Genomic DNA, 23586 nt, shown 5'->3' with positions numbered 1-23586 from the left:
TTAAGTGCCCTATTCCTGGTCACAGCAGAATGCCATGTGACAGAGACTTTGGCAGGATTGAAAAAAAAAAATTAAAAACAGATAAGTTTCATAAGCCTTCTGACCTGGTAAATCTTATTGCCAAATCAAGCATTAATAGTTCATGGAAAATTGTGTATGTCGAACATCCATTTACTGAATTTTTGGAAATGGACAGTAGACCTGTTGTAAGGGTTAAAGATTTTAAATCTAGCCTGGATAAAGTAATTAAAGCGCCAGAGGGTATTGCCAGTCTCAGAGGGATTTTATTTGAAAGGCTGAAGAACCCTGTAGGCAGAAGCTAAATGACTGGCCCCCTCACTTCCACTTAAAATTTATTAAAAAGGGGAAAATCATTGAGCACCTTAAAATCGGCAATTAAAGATTGCCCTTTGGCATTCAACGGTTTTCTTCCAATAAAAAAAGCAAAATTTAATGATATTATGTCACTTTTGTCGCATGTCCATCTTCCAGAGAGTGTAACTTTTTACACTTCCCTCAAACCTATAGAAATGTCTCCAGAAGAGGATGAGCAAGTTGATGATTTTGAATAAGGGATTAATTTAATTTAAATTTGTATAGATAGTTATTATGGTAAATAGTGTTACAATCAAGATTGTAAATAATTATCACATCACATTTGTTTTACTATTTTTGTTGACCAATAGTGTAAATTCACTTTGTGTTTATACTTTTTTGTTTAAAATTTGAATGGAAATAAACATTTTGACATAATCATAAACAGAATCTTGTCAAAAAAGTGTGTTTATTGTTAAAGAATATTACTATTTGCCATTAGATGTTTACCTTAAAGGCAGTCTTTTAATAAAATGATTTTCCAGTAGGTATTATTCAAGTAGCAACTATAGCAAGTATCAGTAGATTGTTCAATCTTATGTAACCTACACTAATAGGCAGATGATCACTGATGAACTTAACACTGGCAACGGAAATGTTATCTACCTATTAATTAAACATCATACTAACAGCTGCTTGAATTATAAATAAACAGGGTGTGAGAAGGGGACTATTATAGATTGACAAAAACATTTATTGGTGCAAAACATTGCTGGTAAATTTAAAAATTAAGTTGAAAATAAAAATTTAGGGCAAAAAGTACCTAAGTGCAAAACATCTTATTTATCACAAAATCATTATTTTTTTTACAAAACAAGTATAAAACTTGGTTTAGATATGTAGCAGTGTGTGCTGGATATAAAAAAAAAAAATGTTACAGTTGAGTAAAATGAATAAAAGGTATTTCAGCTTCAATTTAAAAACTTTGACCTACTTTTTCTCAAAACTCTCAAAATACACTTAGGTACTTTTTCCACTGAGCCCTTCAATTTAAAATCATTTTAGGCCGCTTAACTGTAGATTTACCAGTTTCTGTTTGTTAGTTTTGCTCATTTTAGTATTATTGCAATATGCAATTTTTATATACATATATATACATATGTATTTATGTATATATATATATATACATATATATATATATATATACATATATATAAATTGAAGGCACTTATAGCAAAGTTTATCACAAGATTCATTTTCCAATTCAAAAAAAAATTTATTCTTAGAAATAAAGTAACCGATGCTGATCACCTGATCACCGTATACGTGCAACTGAAGCAAATACTGTTTTTGGTGTTAAGGGAAAGACAGCTTTAACAGATTTGAATTCTCTTCCTATTTGTGCACCTCTTGATGTAATGCATATTATTTATACAGTAATTGCTAAAACAATTTTAAATTTTGTTTCCGAAAAATTAGTAAATATATCAAAGTTATCTAATAACAAACTCTATAAAGTTGCTACATTTTTTCGATGAAAGCCAAAAAATTTGACTAATTAGCCAAATTCATAAGACGCGGTCCGCACACTTATATTTACGACGAAGGGAAGAAAATAAAAATGGTAGCTTTAAGTTCTGTAAAAAACAAAACACTAAACAATTCGTCTTAATAATTAAATCACTTTCGTAAATTTTAAAAATGGCTAAATGGTATTGCGCTTCTACTTTATGATTTAATAACTTTAAATCAAAAGATTCAAATGGTCTTTTTGTTAAATACTTTCGTTTACCGAGATCATAAAGTGTGCAAAAAGTCGATATGAAATTGTTTATAACAAGTGGTATGAACTGGAAAAAGGACACATGTGGTGCGCATTGGAGCAAGAAAGAGAGAAAAGAATCCTAACGATTTACCAGACATTATTATACCAGATTACCAATATGAAAAAATATGCAAAAAACACTCACTAGCTAAAATAAAACTTGATTCATACAAAAATTCAAGTGATATGTTAAAAAAAGATACAAATTAGTAAAGAGCAAGTTTGAACTAGCCACACAGATAAAAAACAGCGTTTCTGAAAAGTTGTTGTGTAGCTCTCCAAATCGAAATACTAAAACACCAATTATTTACAAAAAAAAAAGGTTTCATCTAAATTTGTATTGAATAAAAAGCTTAACTCGACTGAAGCTCAAATGAATGACATAAAAATTGAACTTGAAGAAGCAAAGGAAAAAATTAAACAATTGCAAGAAGAACTTTTAAAAATTAAACAATTGCAAGAAAAAATATTGAACTGTCGAAGCTGAAATCTGCTAGCATTACTTACTAAAAAAATATAAATAGTCTAAAAAATAAAATTGAACAATCCTCTCAAAAACAATTTAAATATAAGTTTTTAAAAGGACAGTCTACAATTTTTCAATACTAATGTGGTTTATCAATAAAATAATTTCAAATTATTTTAGAATGTGTTACTCCTTATACTCATTTTTTACCATATCCAGAAAGTGAAGTTAATGCACTAACCGGTAAAACTACTGATAAAGCAACAGAATTATTATCTGTTCTAACTATATGTAGGCAAGGGTGACATCAAGGGGTAATGGGCTATATAATAGATAAGTCTAAATCAACAATGCAAAGAACTTTTATTAGATGGGTAATATTTTTAGCTGCTTTATTTAATAAGATAGATTTGAAACCTGCGTCTGGATTTTTGCTTAAAAAAATGCCCAAAAGTTTTATTGAAACAAGACATGGTCTGACAAACCTTGTAGTAGATGCAACAGAGTTCAAATTTCAAAGAGCATCAAATTTAGAATTACATTTTCTAATGTTTTTCATTTATAAAAACACTCAAACTGGCAAAGCTTTGATTGGCATTTCTCCTCATAGTGGAGGAATTTTATTAAGTGAAATTTACCCTAGGATCAGTCTCAGACTCAGAAATTACTGAAAAGTCCAATCCTACTTTATATAATTTCAAAGAGCATCAAATTTAGAAATAAATTTTCTGATGTTTTCCATTTATAAAAACACTCAAACTGGCAAAGCTTTGATTGGAATTTCTCCTCATAGTGGAGGAATTTTATTCAGTGAAATTTACCCAGGATCAGTCTCAGACTCAGAAATTACTGAAAAGTCCAATCCTACTTTATATGTTGAAGAAGAACACGAAATAATGAGTGATCGTAGAATTTCAATTAAAAATTTTTATGCAAAGAAAGGCATCTTGTTAAATAGACCAAAGCCAAAAGATAGCAGTCAATTATTATAACAGTCAGAACAAGATATTGCCAAAAATATGGATATTGCCGCAACACGCATTCACGTTGAGAGTTTTATAGGAAGAATACGTAACTAGGGTATCATGAACACTGTTTGGCCAATAAATCAAGTTGATATTTTATCATCTACATGGCAAATGTTAGGCCATATTTTTAATTTAACGATGGAACCAATAGGTCCTAAAGAAAAATTATTTGATTTCTCATGTATATATAATTTATTTATAAAAATAAACCTTAATACAAGTAAAAAAACTAAACTGTTAAAATGTTAAAATTGTTTTCATGTCTAAAATTTATGACGAGCACAAACTTTGATAACTTTTTTAAAAATTTTCTAAATGGCTTTAACATAACAAAATCAGGTACAAAACCTATTATATTTTTTCCAAAATTAAGTAGATCTTTGATTTCAAGATGATTCCATTTTCTTCCTTCCATATATTGCATCTACTATTTCTTTAATAATTAATAATACGGTGTTATTTCGCTCAACTAAAAAATATTTTGATGTATTGGTCTCAGGATGGAAAGATTGTAAAACACAAAACTCTGCACCTGTACACTAAATCTTATTTCGCAGTTCCTCTAAAGTTCCTCCTGAAGATTGTCCTATTTCTTTTAACCATTTAGCGCATTGCTCTTTATTAAGACTTTCTGTCTTTAAAAAAAAAACTTTCTGTCAGTAAACACAAGACGCAGTCTAGACGTCTAAAGATGCTTAAAACGGGTCTACATAAAGACGCAATCTTAAAGACGTTTATAACCCGTCTTTTACACTCAAAAACAAATAAGTTTTTTTAGATTTTATGAAAAGACATCTGTTAGACATCTGTTAGACGTCATTTATTAACGGGTTTTTTTTTAAACTTTATCCGGTTGCCGTACGATAAGACTCCTCGTGAAAAACCACATTTTTTCTGATAAATGACTTCTGCATACTGCTTATTAAGAGAGTATTATTATATTTTATATATATATATATATAATATATATATATATATATATATATATATATATATATATATATATATATATATATATATATATATATATATATATATAACATATAATATACATATAATATACATATAATAAACATACAATATACAAAAAATATACAAATAATATACATATAATATACATATAATATACATATATAATATACATATAATATACATATAATATACATATAATATACATATAATATACATGTAATATACATATTATTTAAGGGGGAAAGTCCCTCAAAATTTAAGAATTTTAAGTTTTTTTTTGTTTTTTTTTTGCTAATATGAAAGTAAAATTATTAAGAAATTGAATGGTGAAAACAGTTTTTAAAAAGCAAAACTTTTTGTTAAATAAATTACATTTTTGTATGGTCATCTATGTGTTATTTTTCCCTAGCAACGTCTCTGGTTACAGCAAAAATATCAATAAAACCCCTTTTTTTGCATTATTTTTTTTTTCAGTTTTGTTAGAAACGCAAGCTACAAGTCATATTTCAAAACCTCATATTTGAAAATTCCTCATTTTAAGTCATCTTTTCAAGCTACAAATCTGTAATTGAGTGAAAATGAACAAATCTAAAATAGCAAATTGTGATGAAAGTGTTACTGATAGAGTAAAGTTTTCAACTAAACGTCTTAGAAAACGTAAACGTTTTTTTTATGGAATAAGAAAGCAAGAAAAAACTGTAAATATTGGTTTAAATAGTGTCAATAGTTATGATGTAAATATAACAAACTATGTAAATACTGAAAGTCAATATGTATATGAAAGTGCATCAGAAAGAAATATGGAAATTCTTGCCTCCATATTTATGAACTTACATGTCCTGAATGTTTGCAACCATCTCTGTTATTGTTAAGCGAGAATGAAAAGTCTTGCAAAGAATTTGCATCCAATTTATTATAAGCTGCATTTGTGGTTTTAAATTAGACTTTGAAACATCAAAAAATGTAGCAGGTTATGATATCAATAAAAGAGTGGTATATGCAATGAGAACACTCGGTCAAGGGTTATCTAGTCTACATAGGTTTACCATGTTAATGAATATGCCTAAAAGATTATGTAAAAAAAAACTACAATGATATTGCTCAGAAATAGACAATCGCAGCACAAACAGTTGCTAACTACACTATGCATGAAGATGCACAAGAACTCCGAAAAGGCAAATCTCTTAATGAGATAGTAGATACTGGAGTTTCGGTTGATGGAACATGGCAAAACAGGGGATATAGTTCAAATAATGGTGTTACCGCAGCATTGTCCATCACAAATGGGAAGGTTTTAGATGTTGAAGTATTATCTAGAAAATGTAAAATATGTGAAAAAATTCAATATACCACTTATTCAAACCAGCAACCAGCAGAAAAAAAAGCACACATTTGCAATAAAAACTATGAAGGATCAGCTGGTGGGATGGAAACTGCTGGTGCAATAAAGATATTTAATCGCTCTCTAGAGAAATATAACTTGCGATACACAGAATACTTAGGTGATGGTGATAGTAAAAGCTAGACTACTGTCAAAGGAACATACAAGGATGTTGAAATTGTTAAACTGGATTGTATTGGACATTTTCAAAAGCGCCTTGGATCAAGTTGTCGGCAATTAAAAAAACAAGTCAAGGCTTAAATGGTAAAGGCCATTTAACAAACGCTTCAATTGATCGTCTGCAAAATTATTTTGGAATCGCACTTAGGAAAAATTCTGGAAACCTTGAAGGTATGAGATCATCTGCTTTAACAAGTTTATTTCATGTAGGATCTTCCAGCAAAAATAAGTGGGACTACCCGCATTGTCGAACAGGTAAAGACAGTTGGTGTAGATACAATCGCGATAAAGCTAATGGTACGAATGAGTTTAAACCAGGACTAGGTCTTCCTATTGATATTGTACTTAAATTGAAACCTATTTATGTAGAACTAACTTCAGATGCTTACTTGAATCGATTACTTCATGGGAAAACACAGAACCAGAATGAAAGCTTCAACGCAATGATATGGTCCAGAATACTGAAGTCCAAATATCTTTCCCTTGCATAACTAAAATTTGGACTTTACGATGCTATTGGAGTCTTTAATATAGGATTAAAGTCTAGTATCCTTATCTTTGAAAAACTTTGTATGATACCAGGACAGTATACCATTTCTGGATGCAATTACTTGAACCAGAGAAGAGTCAGCATGTCAGTATATAAAAACAAAGACACGATCAAGAAACGAAGAATGATTTTAAGAGGCCGCAAACATAAAAAATCTGACAAATTTGAACAGAAAGAAGGAAGTTTGTATGGGACTGGTGTTTATGATTAAAAACTTATAATAATATGCTTTTTTATATTATATTTCTTTTATTACTGTTAGTTTATAATGTTTTTCATTTTAATTTTCTCTTATTTGTCATTTTTCTCAGAACGCAGGTTTTTAACCTCCCGGCAGAAGTATCTTGAAAACCGTTTGACCGATTTATATGAAATTTTCAGAAAGTGTTCCTCTCATAAAGATGTATACAATAAGCAGACAACTTTTTTAAAATGTTTTTTAAACAGAAAAAAATTTAGAAAACGTTAATAATTTTCGTGCTTTAAATGATGGCAAAAATTAAACATGGCTACCACCTGACAGAAAAGTTGTTAACAAAAACTGTCTGTTTATTGCATAGATCTATCTTTCATCAATAAACTGGGGAAAAAATAGCTATTAATGACTTTCTGATCGACTGCAATCTTTGCCAGGGTGAAGGAACTAATTTCCCTTTTTTCCTTAGTTACCAGGTTACCATGGCAACATGGTGCTATATTTTATGATAGAACTTTTTGATTTATTATATAGTTTTATTTAAAACATATAACAACTTTGTAAATGCTTTGCTTTAAAAAATAATTTTTTGAGGGACTTTCCCCCTTAATTTAGGTCTATCTTTTTATACGATTCTTAAGGATTAGATTGAAAAATTCAATTCCAAGTGATTTTGTGCGACAACCGCGCTCTTTATTTTTTTTAGAAAGATGTAAAGCAACTAAATTTCGCCAGTTTTTAATGTATACTGGAGTGATTGTATTAAAACGTATTGTTAACAAAGAGTTTTAAATACATTTTCTCTCTCTCCATGTTGCAACATCAATTCTATTGAATTCCAATAGAAAAATAAGAGAGCACTATTTAGATTATGCAAGACAATTTTTTGCCTATTTTGTAACAAATGCAGAAAATTTTTATGGGAATAGTTCTTCCGTATATAACGTTCACAGTCTACTGCATATTGCTGATGATGTGGAAATATATGTTTCACTTAATGAAATTTCTGGTTTTCCATTTGAAAATTGTTTGCAGACCCTTAAAAAAGATGTTAGAAACAATAAAAGTCCAGTTTCCCAAGGTGCATAGAATTAGAAAATTGTTATACAAAATTACCTTTAAGAAAAACCTATCATTTTTCCGACAAATGATTGAAAAATTCTTGCTTCGTCATAAAATATCTATTATTTATTGTCAAAAAACTAAACCTAGGTGCCGAAACCAGTTATCTTTGTCACATGTATAAATCAAAATATTTCGAATCGTTTTATGAAGAACCATTATATTCTAAAGACTTAGGTATATATTATATCCTCAATCTGCAAAAATATAAGTTTAAAGTAATTAAACAAAATGAGATTGAGAGAAGAGTAGCTCTATTACCAAGTGGCAGTGGTTATGTTGGCATCCCACTTTTACATGAGACAGAATATTAATGATTCAAAATATATAAACCTTTTGTAATTAATATTTAAGACTAAATAATTTACAGCAATAAAATATTGTTATGCTGCTTGTTCAATTGTATTAAAATAACTTAAAAAATTTAACAATTTGAATTTTTTGATGAACACAGTGATATATTTAAGTTTTGTGTATCTTTATATCCTATTTAATGATGTTTAGTAGCTTAGTGTTAAAAGATTATATATGCATTTATCTGTATATATATATCTCTCTCTCTTATCTGTATATCTCCCTTTCTCTCCCTCTCTCTCTTATCTATATATCTCTCTTTCTCTCATTCTCTCTCTTTCTCTCATTCACTCTCTCTCTGTCTTTATATATATATATATATATATATATATATATATATATATATATATATATATATATATATATATATATATATATATATATATATACTAGGGTGTCCCAAAAAAAATTTTTTTTTTTTTGTGCGCTGTCAAAAACTTGGCTCTTATATGTAAAAAGACGAAATATATAAAAAATATTGATCTGAGACAAGTGTAAAAGCTTGGCGTAAAACTTGAAATTTTTAAAAAATGTCAATTTTTGTCATGTTTTTTAAGTTTTTATTATTTTAATTGTACATGTGATATAAAAAAAGATGAAATTTATTCAAAAGTGGGATTTTTTAAATATAATTTTTTAAAGCAGTCATCTTTTACTTTTATTCAATTGTATATTTAACTTTTTTTCTTGATTATTGGTATTTTATTGATCATAGCTATTTTTTACTTATAAAAATTTGATTACTTTAATATACATGTGATTTAAAACTGTTTCAAAGTTTTTAGTTTCATAATTAAATATATTGTTAAAAATGGGTCGTACAGTAAAAAAATCCAGCAAAAAAGGACCAGGGGAAAAAGAAAAGTACTCTGTTTAAAGCAGTTTAAGACGATCTCTATATCTTTTAAAATATCCCACAAATGAGCTTCCAGTCAACCAGCTGCCCAGTGTCAGAAATATCCTGCAATACTTTCACTTTTTAAAATCTTCTAGGTAATTTTAATATCTAGTTTTTTTCTAATTTATTTACTTAACCTACAGTTCATGAATATAATTATATATTTCAGTTAATTCTCTTTTATATAGGAGCAGCAGATTTCAGTCCAGCAAAGAAATTATTGCTTGTCCAACAAAAACAGGAACCAGAAGTCTAGTTTGCCAGTATAGAGCATGCGAAAGATCAATCAACAGATGCGTAACTTCAGCTGTCACTGACATCTGGATAAAAGCTGGTTTTACGTGCAACATTATTAGTGGAAGATCTGTTAGGTAAATTTTACACACAAAAAGATTATTATAGGCTTATCTTGTTTTTTAGTAACTTCAGCTATGTAATATTTTTCAGTGAAAGGATTCTAAAACTCACAGAGAAATATAACAAAATGAAAGGATGGAGTAAACTAAACTGGAGTTCAAGTAAAGAAAGCAGAGATACGAAAGAGTTAGGCAATTGAATGATCAGAAAAACACAAGGTTCAAAAAGAAAAAAGGACTTTGCAAACATTTGACAGATTGCAGAAATCAACAGACGAGAAAAGCACTGACAAAGCTTTGGATGGACAAATTGAATTTGAAGATGATGTTAGCCTATTTGAAAGTTCCATTTTATGTGCTGTTCGTTATTCTGCTGTTAGCGTTTGGTATAGAATCGGTGTTAGGCCCCAGACTGCTATAATTTCTGCAATCTGCAATAAAGCAGGTGTTGACTTGCATGAGATTAATTTATCAAAATCTACTATACACAGAAAAAGATACAGAATGATTGAAAATCTTGGTAAATATTATTCACCTAAGTGATTAAGTTCTTTTTTTTTTATTATCTCTATTATTTTAAATGTATAATTTAATTGATTTAGGAGAAACACTTCGACAGGATCTTGTAGATGTTTTAAAAGGAAAAAAGCTCATAGTCCATTTTGATGGGAAACTTGTTAGACAGCTGGAAGAAGAGAATGATCTGACAGTTAACTGTGACAGTTAACTATATCTCATAGACATAGGCATGCCGCGGCATGCCCGGGCGGGCGGGCAGTGAGGAATTTATAAAAAGTTTCATGATAAACCGGTTTTAAACTGGAAAATGAACCAATCAACACAATGAATAAAAATTACCATATATGGATTAAATATATAAATAAGAAAAAAATAAAAAACAATTCAGTGATTAAAATGGCAAAAACAAAAACAACAAAAAGAAAAATATGCAACATGGAGAACGAGGAGGCGTACAAAGAAGAAATAATAAATCTAAAAACAGAACTTTTAGAAAATAAACTAATGATAGGTTGTCCAAATCAAATGGAACAGCAAGAAACTGAAGAAGAACTAAACAGATTAAAACAACAAAAACAAAAAGCAAAAATATCAAAGGATCTACTAGACATATACGAAAAAAAAATAAAGCTAGGCTACGACACAGAAAAAGAACAAGAAGAAGCAGAAAAAGACCTAGCAACATTAAAAAAAAACGACATCATCGAAATACCATCAGACGATGACGAAATCGATTTCCTAACAGAAGTAGAAAAAGAATTTGAGAACCAATTCGAGAAAAGACCAAAAATAACCATAAATGACTATGAAGTGGGAGAAAGCAGCAAAATGGTACCTCCTGAATTAAAGGAAATAATGGACAAATCAGACTTCGATATATACAGATCAGTAAGTATATTTTTAAAAAACTTAGTTAACATAGAACAAATATATATACACTAAACAGGATTCTTCATTCCAATCTTTTCGTATGACGTTAAATCGTTTTTTGGTAACAAAGTGTTCTTTAAGGTTCTACAAATATTACTAGCATTAATAGATTGAAAAATCTCCTTAACAGCTTTACCCGCGCTAATAGCAGTCTTAGGATTAATGGCGCCAGTGGCACCGGTAAGTATACTCTCACCAATTCTAGCGGCAACAGGATCCTTAAAATTTTTCTCGTTGACGCCGAAAATCTGCTTGTCCCATCCGGGAGCGACCTGCAGGCTCTTTTCCTGAGGAACTTTGCGGGGCCGGCTCTGGGGTCCATTCGGGTTGAAATCCCGAGGCAGCGGAAAGGCAAAGTCGTCGGCCATCTTTAAGGGCAATGTCCTGGCAACCGCACAAAAACCAGATATCACATGCAGCAAGGTTATGATCAATGCATTCATAATACAAACTAATACAAGCAGATCTACCACACCAATCACCACTAACAACCACAACCATCACTAACAAAATCAAAATCATAACTAAATTTAAGCAAAAATTCCTGGCTTTTATACAAAATTGCTGACAAAGCATCCACAAATTAAAATAAAATGAAACCGTTATAAATTCAACACCACTCGCCCACCCATTAAATACTATGAGATATTAAGCGTTAATTACAGAGGGTGGGTGGGTGATGATGTGTATACAGAGTATGAAAACGTGCAATTGAGGCGGTCGTGCAATCTGATTGGTTGTTTCAAATTCATCACGTGATCATGACGTCGTGCAAGCACGACTCCCCAACATGATTGTGACGTCCATACGTGACGATATGATGACGTCATCGATGATGCAATTGGAACGTGACGATATGATGACGTCATCGATGATGCGATTGGAACGAACAACGTCATGATCACGTGATGAATTTGAAACAACCAATCAGAATGCACGACCGCCTCAATTGCACGTTTTCATCCTCTGTATACAAATGTATGAATAGAGAATAGCTGAAAAATAAAAATACATCTGAAACAGCTTCCATTATAGAAAAAAATGAATAAAAATATGCGTTTAACAAATATATGTATAAAATATATAATTAAAAAACACCGTTTAAAAACGTAAAAAACACCGTGTAAAATAATGAAAAAAACACCGTTAAAATATATTAAAAATGCTCACTTTTACTAGTTCCCAGGCTCTAAATGTACTAAACCGCGCATTTTAACAAATAAAGAAAAAATAAAATGAACAACAAAGTCACCTTCCTTCGACGCCATTTTGGAAAAAATTTGAGTAGAGCTTCGCCGTCCGATCTCCTTTGGGGCTTTCGCCCAAATGACAGATTAACGTTTGCACCGGTATATATAGAGAAAACGGCCCTTAAGTAAACAAACGACGGCCCTTAAGTAAACAAACCGTTGCGGGGGGTCCCAAACCGACCAATCAGATTGCAGAGAAAAGTAAACAAAAAAACCAACCGACCAATCAGATTGCAGAGAAAGTAAACAAAAAAGTAAACCGGGGGTAAAACAAAACGAAGACGGGTGTAATTAACGAAATAATAACGAAATAATAACGAAAAAAAATACCGTTTAAAACCAATAAAAGAAATAAATGTGTTGTTGCTGGAAGAGTTGGAGTTATATGACAATATAAAACATAAAGTTATTCAATTGTTACACATATGTCCATTGAGATAAATACATATTCTTCTGCTCCGTATTCGTCGAATTGAAAACTTTCATCTAAATAGTTATCATCAACAGGGATAAGGTGATGAAGATTGTTATGTTTTGTAACATAGACGCGTTCGTTTCTTGAACAAAGTATAAATAAGGTTCGTTCGCCATCGGCTTTGTAATAGTTTTCAACTAAAGCGGTAGGTGAAAACGAAATAGCGTAATTATCTGTTAACCAATACCGATCTAACTCATATTCATTTGGAATTCGATAAATATCGAGAATCGTCGGTTTGCAGTTTGTTCGATATTTCGAAAAATAGATAACACGAACCATTTTATTATTAATCTATAATAAGTTTAATTGAAGAAAAAAACACCGTTAAAAATAGATAAAATAATGATGCTAAATAATAAATAAAGTTATAATATATATTAGTTAATAGAATAAATTTTGAAATAAAAATGAGCGGAAGAAGATACATGCCTCCTTATCCTTATCGTGGAAACGGATTAAACAATAGAACAACGAAAAAAAAAAAAGCGACAAAAAGAAAAAGACAGAGAGGAGGAGGTGAATTAACCAACAAAGCTGTTGAAATATTATCACCTCTTCCATTGGCGTTTACCGAAAGTGCTAGTAGATATTTGGTGAAGAAAGCTTTAGACAAATTATCACCTAGTAAAAAAAAGTTTGTAGTGATACCAAGTTCTACTACATCAACAAACGTTTCGCCGATCAATACATCGAGATATGACGATTAAAAATACATTTAAAAGATTAAGAAGATGGTGGAAAAAGATGAAAGAGAAAAAACGAATAAATAGAATAAAACCTGTTCATTACGATTATTGGTTTATAAAAGAATAAATGTTTACAATGTATATTAAATTCGTATTTTTTGTAATCGTTTAAATGCTGTGGAATTTGTGATAGAATTAAATTTATTTTCAATTTGTTCTGTCATACCCCATAGATAAGCACAACATCTCAATCGATCGACAAAATCGGTAATGTTTACAGATGTTTGAAGAAAAACAGCGATAGCGCTTTCGATTTCTCTTTCGCCGATGTTTGTGTTTCGATCGTTGTTTGTTTCGTCTAAAAGTTTAGTTATTTCCTTGAGCGGTAGTAGATTTTCTTTGTCGAGCGAAAGGAGAAACAAATAATGATGCTTGTATTTCCATATGTCTTCCCATTCGTTGGTAATGTAAGGATTAAATCGAGCATAGCAGTGGGTGCATTTTTTTTAACAGTTCATCTAAATACAATAATTAAAACCGTTTAAATACGAATAAAAACAAATATATATATTGGTAAGTTGAATTGTAAAATGAATTATTAATAAAAAAATGGATAATAATAACGAGAAAAAAAGTTGTATTAAGCAAATCATTGATATAATAAAACAAAATAAAATGGCTAGTGTGATTGTGATAATTATTATTGTTTTTTTTGCTTTATATTTTGGAAAAGAAAAAGCGCAACAGCTTCAATTAGCTATCGATTGGATTGCTACGGTTTCACCTAATTTCACCATTAACAACAGTCGTATAAAACCGACACCGTATACAACAAAAAAAACAGCGTTTCATCAACGTTGCTGTCTTAACAATGAGACGAGTTTAATAAATGTGAATTGAATAACGATAAATCGATCAGTGAATCGTTGTCATCTTCGTTTTGGTGAACTACTCGATGTTTACGTTCGCAACTGCAGCATAAAGAAATGTGACAAGTGTCGCATTTTGTTGTGTAAACAGAGCTTTTTTCCATATATATTTCGCAAACAAAGCAAATTGAAAAACTTGTTTTTTTGTGTGCGTAATGCTCGTGTAACCTTTTTTTCAATTTCTTCCATTTTTTTAAATAGATCATGGCTATTTTGTTGCTTTTATGTAATGATTCCTTTAAATCGACATCATTTTTTCGCGATTCGATATAGTGACGAATCTTTCTGCTTAATTTGTAAAACGTATTGAGTGCGACTTTTGATTTTTGTTCGACACTCGTTTTATAATCTCCATCTTCATTCTCGTCCATTACAACTCTAATTTTGCATTCGACGTCTGACAATAGATCAAGAATTTTTTCTTCTTTTGTATTTTGCATTGCTATGTATGTACTAAAGAAAAGAGAATATATATATTTGTTAAATAAATTTTTTTTTTTTTCATAACAACGTTAAAAATAATTTTTTCGAAATATTCTTTCCAATATATTTTCCAAAATTCGTTGCAACAACATTTGCAACAGCACAACGATTTATGTTCTTCGTTTTTATCGATTTCGATTTTTAGTTGACCAAACAACATAACTTTTTCAAAGGCGTCGTTTATTTCCTTGCTCAATGTGTTTTGTTCCATTGTAATTATATTTTAATCTAAAAATAATTACAGATAAATTAATTAAACATTAAATCTTTTCGTTCTATTTTGGTAAATATTTGATTCCAATAAGCGTAATCTTCGTTTGTTAATTAATCTTCCATCGAGTAACCCATACATCTTAACCATCTTCTAATGGTTTCGTAACATTTTTCGTAAGATTTATCGCGATCGTAATCGTAATCGATAGAGTCCAAAAGATGTTGATAGAGTCTTAACTCTCTTCCCAATTTTTTCCAATCCTTTCCAATACGAGGAGCAATAGTGTTGATAAGTTCTTGGTATTTCATATTATATAACTGAAAAAAAACAATCAAACAATTTATTAAAATATATTTATTATATTATTTTAACTCCATCTTTTATTAAACGCTCGTTCATTTGTCTTCGTTTTTCTTCATCGTTTTTCATTATTTCGGGTAAACGTTTTATAATATCATTATCGATATCGACAGTGTTTCCTTCGTCATCGTTTTGAATAATGTAAATATCTCCTCTGATCGATCTAAGGAGGGGGTAATCTTTCACGTGAGAATTTCTCGGATAGGGAAAAGGATGAATGCTGTGCAACGCAGTGAGATGAGGAGATATAACGAGATACTCTTCCATCGTTGGGACTTTTTTCACGTTGGTCAGTCTCGGTTTTCTAAGTTCGCTTTTTGACAAATGAAGAATGCGAACCATTATTATTATGATGCTAAAAAACAAACAAAACAATATAAAATCAAGATAAAAATTTACACAAACAAGGATTATCGTCGATAATCATCGATTTTCCTTCTTTGTTTCGAATTATTGTACGAGCGTGATTTTTACATTGAGTTAACGATGATTTGTCTACAACGTAAACGTCGTAGTTCACAAACAAATCGTCAACGAACATTTTTCTTTTGTAAAGATTGGCAAAACATTCGTGATTTTCTAACCAATCGACTAATTTATCGTTTGCGAGTTGTAAAAGCGATTCTTTTTTTTCTTTTTTCAATTGTTTTTCGACTTGACAACACGCACAATTGCAGCAAATCGAATCAATCTTTCTGAGTTGACGAATATCTTCTTTTTTCTTTCGAATATGCTGCATGAAACGAAACGTTTTCCATTCTTGCGATTTTTTTTCAAATTGTTTTTTTTCACATCGTTTGCACAAACAGTCAAGCAACTGAAAAAAAATACAATTTTTTATTAGAATTTTTTTATTTGGTTGTTATAAAAAGGCAATCTTTGGTCAGGGTTTAAACCCTTTTCTTTTAATCCGTAAGGATCTACGGTGAGTTGTTGCTGTTGCTGTTGTTGTATAACCAAAGGAGGTGGTTTGATTTTTTCCTTCTAAAATAAAAAATCGTATTTTGCACAAATATCGTATCGACCGATGTGTTGAATTTTAAGCGAGAGTTCTTTTTCGACATCTTTTTCTTTTCTTGTTCTTTGTTCTCGTTTAAACCAACTGGTTAACATTTTAAAGCTTTTTTCTTTTATAAATCTATAATCGATATCGATACAATCGAGTTCGTCTTCGTCTATGTTTAACACCCTTCCCAATCGTTTCCAATCACTCGCAAGTTGATAAGCAATTTGTTCAAATTTTATCCTTCTTACCTGTCTTTTTTCTTCGTTATCCGTTTTTGAATTTATTATTTTTCTTTTTTTTTTAGTGAGAGTGTCCAGTTGAAAAATAGGAACGACGTGAGCTTGAACATATCCTCCTCCGTTGTTAGATTCGTTGACTACCTTTTCTACGTTTGTAATCATGTAGCAAGTAGCTTCGGATAAGTTTGGATAACCGAATTTCATTTTTTTTTTGTTTTCTTCTTTTTTTTTTTTTTTGATGAGAGTTGTTGCTTCTTGATCGCTTTGGTTTCGAATGATTTTTTATCGAAAAAAACGTCGTATTTATACGGTAAATCGGTTTAAACAGGTGATTAAATAAACGGTTGCATTTACAATAAAAACAATGTTTATAGGGCAAAGTTTAAACCAATATTAGCGTAACGTCATGACAATTGCACACTTTAATAGTTACGTCAGAGATACGTCACGTATTGACAAAGGAACGATATAAACGTTTATAATAAAAACATTGTTTAAAGTTTAAAGTTTGAATCAATATCGATATGACATCATGAAACAGCTGAACCAACAACTAAAAAACATATAAAAAGCTATCGATTTTTTTTTATAATAAAGAAAAAAAAAAAAAAAAAAAAATGACGAATAAAATGCAACAACAGCATCGAGAAGAAGAAGAAGAAAAAGAAGAAGAAGAAAGTGTATTTATGAAAAACGTAGATGCTAAAAAAAACGTTTTTTTTTAACAGGAAGCGGTGGTTGCGGTAAAAGTTATATGATTCGAAAATGCTATCGTTATTTAAAATCGATCGGAACGGAATGTCGTATGACGGCGAGCACTGGAACAGCCGCTAGCTTGTTTGAAGACGGAAGTACGTTGCATTCGTTAGACGGGATAGGAATCGGTGACGGAAACGGAGGGTTTAAAAAACAAATGAACGAAATCACAAAAGAAACGTGGAAAAAATTGGAAGTGTTGTTCGTCGACGAAATAAGCATGATAGACGGATGTTATTTCGATCGTTTAAACGGTTCGGTGAAAGCGGCGAGAGGAAACGATAAACCGTTTGGAGGAGTGCAACTGATCGTGAGCGGAGATTTTTTTCAAATATCGCCGGTAAGCGGGAAATATTGTTTTGAAAGCGAAACTTGGAAATAAGCGAACTTTGTAAAAGTGGAATTGAAAACGTCGAGACGACAAAAAGACGAAACGTTTGCAAAAGCGCTTAGCGAAATTCGGGTTGGAACGGTGTCGAGCAAAACTCTGTGGTTTTTCAATTCGCGTTACGAAGAGGAATTGCCTTTGAACGTGCCTCGACTCTATTTTAAAAACGCCGAATGCAACGTTCACAATCGATACATGTTGAGTTTGATCAAAAACGAAAAAACTCACGTGTTTACGAGCAGCGATTACAACGCTCGAGGTTATTCTTTTCAGTTACCTCAAAAATTGGAAGTAAAAGTAGGAGCTATGGTGATGTTGGTTAAAAATTTGAACGAACGCTTGCACAACGGTTCGTTGGGAACGATAACTAAAATAGACGAACGTTGCGTGTACGTTAGATTCGACAACGAAAATCAAACGAGTGCAATCGAAAAAATCGAAGAAAGACATTACGAAGGTGAAACGGTGGTTTCTAGTAGAACAAACTATCCGCTTATTTTAGCTTATGCGATGACCGTTCACAAAGCTCAAGGTTGCACGTTTGACAAATTGGTGGTGTTTTCCTCGTATCAATTTGCGCCGGGACAATTGTATACAGCTTTGTCGCGCGTTAGAGATATAAATGGATTGTATTTAGGAAACGCGATCGGTTATCCGCAACAAAATCGTAAAGTGATGGATTTTTACAAAAACTGTTGATTTTTTTTTTTTGTTGTTTTTTTTTATTGCAATGTATTGTTTTTTTTTTTTCAGAGAAAAGAAAAAAAAAATAAAAAAAACAATGAAATTCAAAAGAAAAGAGTTTAAAAACGAGGACGTGTTAAACAGAATGGTGTACGAATCGAAACGCGTTTTTGTAGACGGCGAAATAGTCAACGAAGCCGTTATCAACGAAGCCGTTATCGACTAAGCTTCTGAAACGATCGATTCGATCGAAAAAAAAATAAAGGATATGATTAAAACGTTTTACGAAAAGACTTTTTTGGAACCGAATCGTTTGTCGTGTTTTAACAAAACGTATTACGTCGAATACAGCGTTACGATGGCTTATTGTTTGGGTGTGGAATACGACGTGGACGACGAATATTATCAGATTCGTTTGCAAGAATACAAAAGTCCCGTGTATTCGGTAAGCGTGTTGTCGTACGATATTTCGATGAAAAATCATCAAAAAAAAATGTAGGAAAAAAGCGCTGTATCGATGGGAATGAAAAAGAGCGGTTGGAGCGTGTTGTGCATGCTTCGACTCGAAGCAGTGTCTTATGTTCGACAACAACAACAACAACAACAACAAATGAAAGTGATGAAACAAAATCGATGGGAAATTGTCGGAACAAAATCGATGGGAAATTGTCGGACCGTGGCAACGCGGTGATGGAAATTCCAACGACGGCTCTGGCGCTGCTGATGCTGCTGCTGTAAAGACGCGTCGATTTTACAACAAGAACAACAAAAACGGCGAATTTGACGCGTGGAAAAAAGAGCAAACTTTTTTGGACTATTCGCCGTTGTTCGGAGAAGGATTGTGTTTTTACGCCGCGATGGTCGTTTCGTTAACGTTGAGCAAGCTGAACGTGGATTCGTTAGAAAAGTGGAAAGCGTTTTTAAAAACGCGTTACGCTTCGAGCGTTGTCGGCGGCGATGAAGACGGTATCGATGACGACGATATCGAAAACTGCGACATTGAAGAAGAAAGCGAATTTTACGAGCTGTTGGAAGAAGGACTGAGCAAAAAACAAATCGAAATTCAAAGAGCGGCGTTGGCAAAGCTCAAAAAACCGTTCGTGACTTTGAAAACGTTGCGCGAAACGTGTCTGGATTTCGCGTACGACGACTATTTTCTCGATCGCAACGTGCAAGTGTGGACGTATCGCGAAAAAAACAACAATGCGATTTATTACATGAAAAGTTTCAAGAGAAAAGGCGTCAGAAAAACGAAAGCATTTATCAAGTGCTTGTTCGAAAGTCGAAAGTGTCTTTCCGAAGAACGAGACAAACACAAAAAGTTTTCGACGCGAGAAGAACGAGAGGCGGCTAACGTTCGTTTGCAAAACAGAAACACGTTGAAGATTTTTTTGAGAGAAGACGAAGGAGGTGAAGGAGAACAATTGCACGCTTGTTCCATGTTGACGCTGCGACACTGTTTTTATTACGAAAAGTCGACCGCTCGTTTGCAAAAGATGCAGCAGTGCGAAAAGTGTTCGTTGTTTTTCACTCATTTGAGCAATCACTCGCCTTTGTGCGAAGGGTTTTACAGCAAGACTCAGTTTGCTTTTTCCAAACACGGCTATTACGGAGAAAGCGAGTCTTTTCTGGGCAGCTCCAGAGCGGCTCCTCCGTTTTTCATGACGTTCGACACGGAAACGGAACTGGTGAAAAGCTCGCGCGAAAAAACGACTCCTACCACGAGACAGTTGGGTTCTCAAAAGTATTTTTGTCACACGTTTTCGCTGTTTTGCACCCATCCGCCTTTGGCTCGATCGTTGTTTGGCGAACGTCGCACGGCGGTGACTTGGTATTACGAAAACACCGAAGAGAGCATGTCTCGTTGCCCGTTGAGCAAACTGCCTGCGGAGATGCGTCATCCTTGGTTGAGACTCGAACGACGAGCCGCGTTCGAAGAGTGTCTTTACGAAAAAGGAGGGGACTTTTCCGATTTGAGATGTTTTGACATGGTGACGATCGCCAAGAGCGTGCAGCGATACATGATCGACGTGTTGAAACCGCTTCACACCGAGCTGAGAATGAGCGCCGAAGAACGACGATCGCTGCGATCGCTTCGTCGATCGATATTCCCGACGTTGCTAGCAACAACAACATCGTCAAAAGAGAAAACGTCAAACGATGGTTGTTTAAAGGCGTGACTCGCATGGACATGACGAGCGATCTGCTGCCAAGCACTCAAAAATGGTTGGTGGGCAAAGATTACGAATCGACGTAGAGTTTACGTCGTGGTGGATCACTGTCATTGGACGGGGAAAACGATCGGTTTGGCTCACAACAGTTGCAACATGAGTTACGGCGCTCGAATCGAGCTGGATCCCGTTATAAACGTGTACGCCCACAATTCGTGGTTTGACAATCAAGTGTTGAACTTGAACTGTTCGTTCGGCAATTGTTTTAGCTTTTTTAAAATGCCTCGCGGTGACGAAGAAGAAGAAGACGATGAAAACTACAACAACAACAACAACAACAACAACAACAGCAAAAAAGAAGAAGAAGAAGAAAAATACAAAGAGACGTGTCGACACGTTTCGTTGGAAGACAAACTGTTTGCGATCGCCAAGAGCTCTTCGAAAATCTCGCTTTATTCGTTCGACAACACGGTGCGAGTGTTGGACAGTTTAAAAATATTGAATCAATCTTTGGATTCAGCCACTTCCATGCTCGGAGAAACGTTGCAAGCCGAAGTGCGAGAAAACATGATGGCGTTTTTGAAAGAAGAAAACCTTCTTCCGGATTTGAACGAAAACGAAACGAAAGAACTGTGCTCGTTGTTGAACAAAAAAACGGTGTTTCCCTATCAACACATTAACGACGAACGTTTGGATCTCGAATACGAACGCTGTCCGTCGTTAGAAACGTTTGCGGAAAACTATTTGAGCAAAAGCAAAACGAAAGAAGACGAAATGAAAAGAATAGAACCCGCTTACGTCAACGCGAAACGAATGTGGGAACTTTTAAAGCTGAAAACGTTGAGACCTCTGTTGAAATTGTACGCCGCGATGGACACTACGAGTTTGGGAGCCGTGTTGATCGATTTTGACAACAAGATGTTCGAAAACACGGGCTATCACATGATGAAGGTGGTTTCCGTTTTTAAATTTGCCAAAACGCCCAAATTGGTTTTTCGTTCCGTTTTTAAAATTGAACAAAACGCCCAAGTTGGTTTTTCGTTTGTCGGCGCACGACACGGTGGAATATTTTCCGTGCTTGTTGGACTTGATAGAACGTTGGGGTTGCCGATTGAACAAAATTTATTACGTGGTGCCATGTTGGACTTTTCCGTTGGCGAGAGACATGGTGAAAAACAACATTGCTCGCAGACAAGAAGCTATTTTGCGAGGAGAAAAAAAAAAGAGAGTGTTGCAAAATCGCATGCAAAGCAACGTAAACGGAATTCGCATTATAGAAAACACGCTCGACTTTGCTAAAAACATCAACAGCAAACTTTACATTTTTAACGACGGCGTGATGGGAGAAATACGCGATCATTATCGTTTAAAACCCGTTCGAGATTTGAACAAGAGTTGCAAAGGCGATTTGCAAAAAATGTGTAGCGACGAACACATTGCGACGTTAAAAGCATGCGAAGAAAAGATCGTAAACGAATGGTTAGTTTATCGAAATAGACGCACGATGATCGAACAACACACCCTTCCTCATTTTAAAAGAAACAAACGTTTGTAAAGAAATAAAAAGAAAACATTGTTATTAAATTTTATATATATAACGACGTGTGTAATATAGATTATTTTTTTTATAAAAAAAAAAAAAAAAAATGATGAACGAAATGACTCTGGAAATGATTCGTAGAATAAAAGAAAGAGAAAATTATTTCGAAAATCGACAAGGTGAAGAAGACGTTCGACAACAACAACAACAACAACAACAACAACAACATCATCAAGAACACGAAAATGAAAAACAAGAAGAAGATGAAAATGAACGACAAGAAGAAGAAGAAGAAGAAGAAGAAGAAGAAGAGGAAGAAGAAGAAGAAGAAAATGATAAAAAAAAAAAAGATTTTTTGTTTCGTTTGTTAAAAGAGAAAGGTTTTGAACCGTGTTATACCGAACGAAGCGATGGATCGTTGGAAAAGAAACAAAAGGCAAAACATCTCATATTCGAACCTCGTTTAGACGTTTATCCTGAAAACACCATTTTGTTGGGTCCTACCAATTGCGGAAAAACGACTTTGGCTTTGAACCTGATCAAATCTGGTAAATATCCTCACGCGGAAATGCTTTTTGTTTTGCAAAGCAGACAAACTTCGCCGTCTCAACTCGAAGCTTGGCGTTCCATCGCGAGTTCCGATTTCAATCGCATTCGAGCTGTATATTTGACCATCGTAGACAGCGTGGAACGATTAGATCAAGAAATATTGCGAATTTCTTCTTTGAGTTTGGAAGCGTTCGGCGTGCAAAACAACAAAAAAAGACACATCAAAACGTTGATTCTTTTTGACGATATAAGTCCTTTGTGTGTAAAAAGCGAACAATATTTAACGCTGTGTTCTAGCGGTTCGCATCACGGTTTAGGCACCATGACTGTTTTTCATAGCGTTCCCAATCATTCGATTCATTGGCAAAATTTACAAGTTCATTATAAATTGGTCATCGCGTTTAACGCGTGTTCGGCTATTCACGCCATGTTTCGTAACGAGTTTCCGTCTGGCGGAAGCAGATTGAAACATCCCATAGTCGATTTGTTAGACGATAAAACAAAAGAGGGAAAACATTTGGCTTTTTTTCGAAAAAATAGCAGCGTGGCCCGATTGAGAAGTTCGTTAGACAATCCTGTGCGACAAGAAGTGTTTGTACCCGTAGACGCTAAAGGTGAATGCGATTTCGATTATTCGAGCATGAGCGTCGCTAAAAAACTAGTTTCTTTTCAAGCTTTTCCGTACGTCAAAGTTAAAGATCGTAATCAACATTTTTATTTAAAATCGTGTTATAACGAACCCCCCGAATTAAAAAGATCTA

At 33.0% G+C, this 23586-nt stretch overlaps 3 pseudogenes; all 3 read left to right on the top strand.

The window, feature by feature from the left end:
• The window catches only part of LOC149895014 (uncharacterized), a 148869-nt pseudogene that overhangs the window by 9713 nt on the left and 115570 nt on the right, over positions 1–23586 (top strand).
• On the top strand, positions 2924–3685 carry LOC149895028 (uncharacterized; annotated as a pseudogene).
• Positions 9816–10370, top strand: LOC149895027 (uncharacterized; annotated as a pseudogene).

Source organism: Hydra viridissima, unplaced genomic scaffold (genome assembly GCF_058129835.1).
Source record: "Hydra viridissima isolate aposymbiotic clone 2 unplaced genomic scaffold, HvirCarnegie_v1 scaffold_1, whole genome shotgun sequence".
NCBI lineage: Eukaryota > Metazoa > Cnidaria > Hydrozoa > Anthoathecata > Hydridae > Hydra > Hydra viridissima.
This window is presented reverse-complemented; position numbering and strand designations above follow the sequence as displayed.